This window comes from Poecilia reticulata, chromosome 20 (genome assembly GCF_904066995.2).
Source record: "Poecilia reticulata chromosome 20, P_reticulata-male-v2, whole genome shotgun sequence".
In the NCBI taxonomy this organism is placed as follows: Eukaryota; Metazoa; Chordata; class Actinopteri; order Cyprinodontiformes; family Poeciliidae; genus Poecilia; species Poecilia reticulata.
In genome coordinates this window covers 7915567-7921978 of record NC_088849.1, presented here as the reverse complement: position 1 = coordinate 7921978, position 6412 = coordinate 7915567, and the positions used below count along the sequence as shown (strand labels likewise).

The 6412-nt window shown below is 38.2% G+C and overlaps 1 pseudogene; it reads left to right on the top strand.

Moving 5' to 3' along the window:
* Positions 1-4622: 4622 nt before the first annotated feature.
* On the top strand, positions 4623-5746 carry LOC145549491 (GTPase IMAP family member 9-like; annotated as a pseudogene).
* Positions 5747-6412: the final 666 nt, after the last annotated feature.

The window sequence follows — 6412 nt, the reverse complement described above, 5'->3', positions numbered from 1 at the left end:
AACTGCTGAATTTAATTTTACCGATATCCCACCACTGCTGTACAGACGGAAACTGATATTTCATAAGGCTCCACTGCTTCCAAAAAAAAAAGAAATCCTTTTTTAAAACAACCATCATTTAACAAAACAGTATTGAAATGCCAATATGCACTTTTAGGTCTTAAATGATTGATAAACACATTCCCTATAATTATACAATGATCAGAAAAGCCCACTGGACATAAAGTGCATGATTTAAATATTTGCAAATGCTGCCCAAAACAATGGAAATATTGTAATATAATTCTCTTTACAGTGAGCCCAGGAATATTGCGTAATCTTTCCATTTTTAAACCGCCACACGTCAACGAAATCAGGTTTCAATAATACATCTAAATTTTCTCCTTGACTGCGTATGTGGCTCCAAATGATTCCTATCTAGATCATCTATTGTACAATTAAAATCACCTCCTAAAATTAAATAATCTGTTGACACACAATTTAATAGTGTATCTGCTAACTTTTCTAAAAACACACAACGTTCACATGGATTCAGGGGCGCGTATACATTCAGTAAAATAAACTTCATACTTAACAGTAACTTTTAACGATCTTGCAGTTACAACGTCTTCAGTCTCAATAGAAACTGGAAGAAAGTTTCTTGAGAAAAGAATAGCCTCCAGCACTTAGCAAAGTTTTATGACTCAGAACAAGATTTCCATCCCATTCTTTCTTCCAATCAATCTCATTATCACCATCGCTATGAGTTTCTTGAGCAAAGTTGTATCAACGCATTTAGATTTAAAAGTTCAAAATACACAGCCCTTTTTTTCACATCCCTTGCACCACTAAGGTACTTTTTAGGTTTTACCCCTTTAGCTTCTCTAGATTTACTTTTAGTGTTTGGTACTTTAAAAACACTTTCATCATCCCTGATCAGATTCCCTCCACTATGAACTAAGTCATCAACATCCATTTCTTCTTGTAATCCTTCTTGTGTAGTCGTTTGACTCCCTTTACTCTCTTCAGGAGAAGTAATGACATCCTCATTGTCACGGTCTGAAACATTGGACTGCTTTAGGTCTCCTGTTGAAACTCCCTCCCAGCGTTAATTTCTTGATCTCCTTCCCAGCAGCAGTCACCGGATTTTCCTCCCCAGCTGCGCCACTGTCGCTCCATTCATAGTGTCTGCTGATGTCCTTACTCTGGATTTTCATTAACCTGAACAGTCTCTTTTAGACCTTTTCAGGGCAATTACAAACCGAATGGCCCTCCTGGTTACATCCAAAACACTTCATAGTTTCAGTTGTTGCAAAAATAGTGTCAACTTTAAATTTCATCACTATGCTCAGGTCCTCAATATCATTTCTGAGAATCATAAATACTTGTCTTCTAAATGAAACGACGTGTTTCAGCTTTGCTGATTTGCATCCCGATGGGAGCATTTTCATTGCCGACACGATCTGACCGTGACGTGACAATTCCTTCAGCATCACATCATCGCTGATGAAGGGTGGCAAATTAGACAGGATGATCTGCTTAGCAGGGTTCATTAAGGGAAAACAGTAGTTTGTGTATTTCTCAAAACAATTCCCCTCTCAACTACACTGTTCACCTTATCGATCGAGTCCAAAAACATAACCACTGCATTATTCATCCTGGATGCTGCCTTCACACTTTCACACCCAACAAGTTCCCCAACAGCCAAGCCACACTCCTCAACCGAAAAATCCACGGCAACTGGTATTTTAATACCATGTCGACGTGAAAGGCTCCTAAGCCTGCAGCACCGTAACTTTTCCGGCCATCGCACCGAGCTAAAAGCTTGGCGCGGCCAGAAGAAAGACACTGGCCGACCAGTGTCTTTTTTCGATCTGTTTTCATACCAGTGAAAACAGATCGTGTTAAAGTGCGAAACAAGTGAATCACCACTGTGAAAGGTGAAGTTCAAACCTTTAGAAAACCTCACACTCGCTTTCCTTCCACTCCACACATGCAGCAGACGCTCACACATGTGCACTCAAGAGAGAGAGAGAGAGAGAGAGAGATGAACACACAACAGGGGAACTAGGAAAATTAATCTAAGAGAAATCAATCAAATTTTATTTGTATAGCATATTTCAGAAGCAAGGCATTTCAAAGTGCTTTACATCATAAACAAAACACAAAGTTATGCAAGAATCAACAATGAAAACATTACATTAAGGCAAGTCCCATCATTAAATTCGTAATTGATTACGTTTGAAATACAACTCTAAACAGGAGGGTTTTTAGTCGAGATTTAGAGGAAGTCAGTGTTTCAGCTGTTTTACAGTTTTCTGGAAGTTTGTTCCAAATTTGTGGTGCATAGAAGCTGAATGCTGCTTCTCCTCGTTTGGTTCTGGGAGGCAGAGCAGAACCAGAACCAGAAGACAACTAGACACAAGGAATAAATAAACTAGGATAACTGAGAAAGGACTGAACTAAAGTAAAGTAGAAACAAGGCTGATGTCATCAAAATAACAAACTAAGGAAACAATAGTAATGGAAGTCGACTGAAATGATCAAAACAACCCAAGATCCTCACAGCAGCTTCTCTCTAACCTGCTGTAAAGTAGATTAAATAGCAGTAATGGAGAGCTTAGTGTCAGGGATTGTGTGTGTAATTAGGTCAGTGGTACCCAAGGATAAATCTTTAAGGTCCATAAAGACACTTTTCAATAGTCAACGGTGCATTTATTATAAACCATGAATCCACAAGCCAGAAACTCATATTCAAAAGTTTCTTTTCACACATGATAATAAATATAAGGAAATAAAATGTCACTTTAAATTATATATACATTTACATACTTAAACAAGAAACTCCTGCAAAAAAATAGAAATTGTCTAATACTTCAATGCGCAAAGATGTTTTTTGACTTTATGATTCTTCCTCATCTGTCCTATGGAGCTACTGTCTGGTCACAGACAAGCCAAACTAAACTCAACATTTTAAAACATCAATATAAAAGGCAGGAGGGGGTAGAGCAATTGTTTGAAATGACTGAAACTCAAAGCTCAGGAATTTAAAAATGAAAGGCTTCCTGTGCTTATCTAAGATCCATGTTACTCTGAGTGAGCATCTCTTTTGCTTTTAGTTGTTGTAGAAAGGCTTTTACAAAATAACACGGAAAAAGAAAGGATTTCTCAAACGTGTGAATCAAGGCAACACTTCAAGTGTGTTTCTGATGAGGGAGTAACATTATAACATGACGTAAGCTGAAAAAAGTTAATTATACATATGAACCAGTTTGTCTCTGCAAGCAATGCACCGGACAAGTTTCAGTCACAAGACTTGGGTGGGGAGAGGATTCTACAAGAAATCTATGACAATAAAGTTACTGTGTTTCTACGCAGAAATATATTTTTCATTTGCATATTTAACTTTGATTTAACCACGTGTTCATCATTGAGATTATGCTGCTGCCCACCATTGACAGATCTTCATTAAAATGAAACTTTTAAGGGAACCCTGGCAATGACAGGCAGCAGCATTTAACAAACAGTTAAACGTTACTTGCAATAACACACCCAAAAACACGTAAAATGTTTTAACACATAGAAATATATACATTCCACTCAATTGGTATGTGATTTTTTTTGTTTCTATTGTTTTATACAGATTATATTGTGATGTATATCATTGCCACCAGTCATTACAATACACATGGTGATATGAATTTTATGCCATATTGCATATCACAAAACTTAGATCAGATAAGAACAGTTTCAATATTATTAGAAATTGTCTAACACTTCACTGTGCAAGATGTTTCTTAACTAACAAATTATACTCAAACCATTAGAAAGTCTCTATAATGGGGCCTTCAAGGTTTTATATCTGAACATAATCAGATTCCATCACTGTTACATTCTGGCTAAATTTGGCATTCTGGATTTTTCTAACTTTAAGTCATAACCTGTTAAAATTGATTTTTAACGTTTAAACAGACTTGCACCTTGAACATTAAGCGATTGAATAAAGAAATTGCAGGGAAACAGCAGCTCTACCAGAGCGGCATTAAATAGCAATTGTAACGTTCCACTTCAAACTATGTGTCATGGGGTGTGGTTGGTGGTGGTGAGATAGACATAGAGACCAGGTATTGGTGATGATGATGATGATGATGATTTAATGATGAAGGCTCAACAGTCCAGAACAGGTAGCACGGCAGCAAATCAGCACACAGCTAATACCAGTAGCAACTGACAAGACTGAACAAGCAAGCCCAGGACTTCACAGTAGGACTGTGACAGAACTACTGAGGAAACCGACTGACTGAACAGAGACGTTAGACGTACAACGCTAACAACGACGAGGATCTGACGAGAGACAGAGACAACAGGTGGACTTAAATACACACGGGGGCAATCAAGGGGACGAGACACACCTGGGAACAATCAAGGGCTGTCAGGACAATACAGACTCAGGGAAACAGGACTAAATACAGAAAATCCCAAGATGACTATACAGAAAACACAGATCGTAACACTATGATGGACAGGTTTATAGATATATATGATTTCTGTTAATGGTTATATTTATAAACCTATTCTAGATAGATAGCTGGATGGAGAAGCAAAGCAGACAAATAAAAAGAGGCTGAAGTTCTGAGTACAGCATGATGTTGATTCTAATTCAGATTCAAACTTTCTTCTTCACAGGAACAAACATTACAAACAACAAAGAGTTGAGGATCGTGATGGTGGGGAAGACTGGGAGTGGAAAGAGCGCTTCTGGAAACACCATTCTGGGTCGAAAGTGCTTTGAATCCATGACCATTGACTGCCCCAAAATCTCCAGTAATGTGGATGGACAGCACGTTGCTGTCATTGACACTCCAGGTGTGATGGACACCAGATTTGATGAAGATAAAACAACCAGAGATCTCGGTCAGTGCATCTGCTTTGCTTCTCCTGGACCCCACATCTTCCTGGTGGTCGTTGCAATCGGCAGATTCACAGAAGAAGAATTAAAATCAGTGCAAAAGATTCAAGAAATCTTTGGAGAGGCAGCAGACAGATACTGCATGGTTCTGTTTACTCGTGGAGACGACCTTGAAGACACCACCATTGAAAATTATGTGTCTGAAAGCCCAGAGCTGCAGGATCTGGTGTCCAGATGTAACAACCAGTATCATGTCTTCAACAATAAGATGAAAGACAAGAAACCTCAGGTCACTGAGCTGCTGAAGAAGATCAGAACCATTGTTAATAGGAATGGAGGAAGTCACTACACCAATGAGATGTTCCAAGAGGCTGAGAGGAAAATAGAAGAGGAGAAACAACGAATCCTGAAGGAGAAAGAAGAGAAATACGTAAAGAGAAAGAAGAACTGGAGAGAAAAATACATGAAAATATCAGAAAGTGATTCAGAAAATGAATGAACAATTCAAGGCTGAGAAAGAGAGAGATAGGTTGGAAAGACAGATGGAGAGGTTGGAGAGAGAGCATGAAGATAGAATGGAGGAAGGAGGCAGAGGAGGAGAGGAAGAGGATGGTAGAGGAGATGCAAGAGGAGAGGAGGCATGAAATGGACATGAGAAGGGCAGAGAAAATGGAGAGAGACGGGGAGTTAGAAATCCTGAGAAGACAAATGGAGGAGCAGAAGATCAGAGAAAATCAACAAGCTCATTTCCAGCTGCAGTTCAGACAAATGGAGGAGGAGAAGAACAGAGAAATTCAACAAGCTCATTTCCAGATGCAGGAAATACGTGATCTCAGGCCAGAAAAACAGCAGAACTGAGACCAGAGAAAAAGGGCTCTCCATTTTACAAAAAGCTGCTTCCTAAGCGTTTTCATAAATATTAAATGATGACATTTGTGGCTTTGCAGTTCTTACACATCCCAAACTGAACATTTCTTAACGTAGAAAAGATGAACAGAAAATGAGAGTTTATTTTTATTATGTCAATAAATTAAGTCAATTAGACATGACATTTCCACCACATCATGACATTAAGACTCAAGTTTTCTTGAGGTTCAGCAGGAACACAGTGCTGAATCCATTGCACAAAGAAACTGCAATGCACTCTGCACTCATTGCACTTGGCTTCCCAACACCTCCATCACAGGGTTTCACTCCTGCAAGGGGATTGAATAATTTGGAGCGTTTCTGTATGTATAAAAATATTGGTAAACTTGAATAAGTTTGGAGAAGTCGATCTTGATATGGTGTAAAATGGAGGAAGTGCCCTTTACACCACATTATTTCACCTGCAATCATAGTCTCTCAATGCACTTCCTGATTGGAAAAAAAATAGTTTGAATTCATGTTAAATTAGATTAAAATGTTTGCATATTATTTTTCAGTATTTTATTTACCACTTTTTAAGTTTTCAGAAACTCTTGGGACATGTATATTGTTGCTATAGAAATATTAACATAAATAGAAAATGATAGTAAATGTACT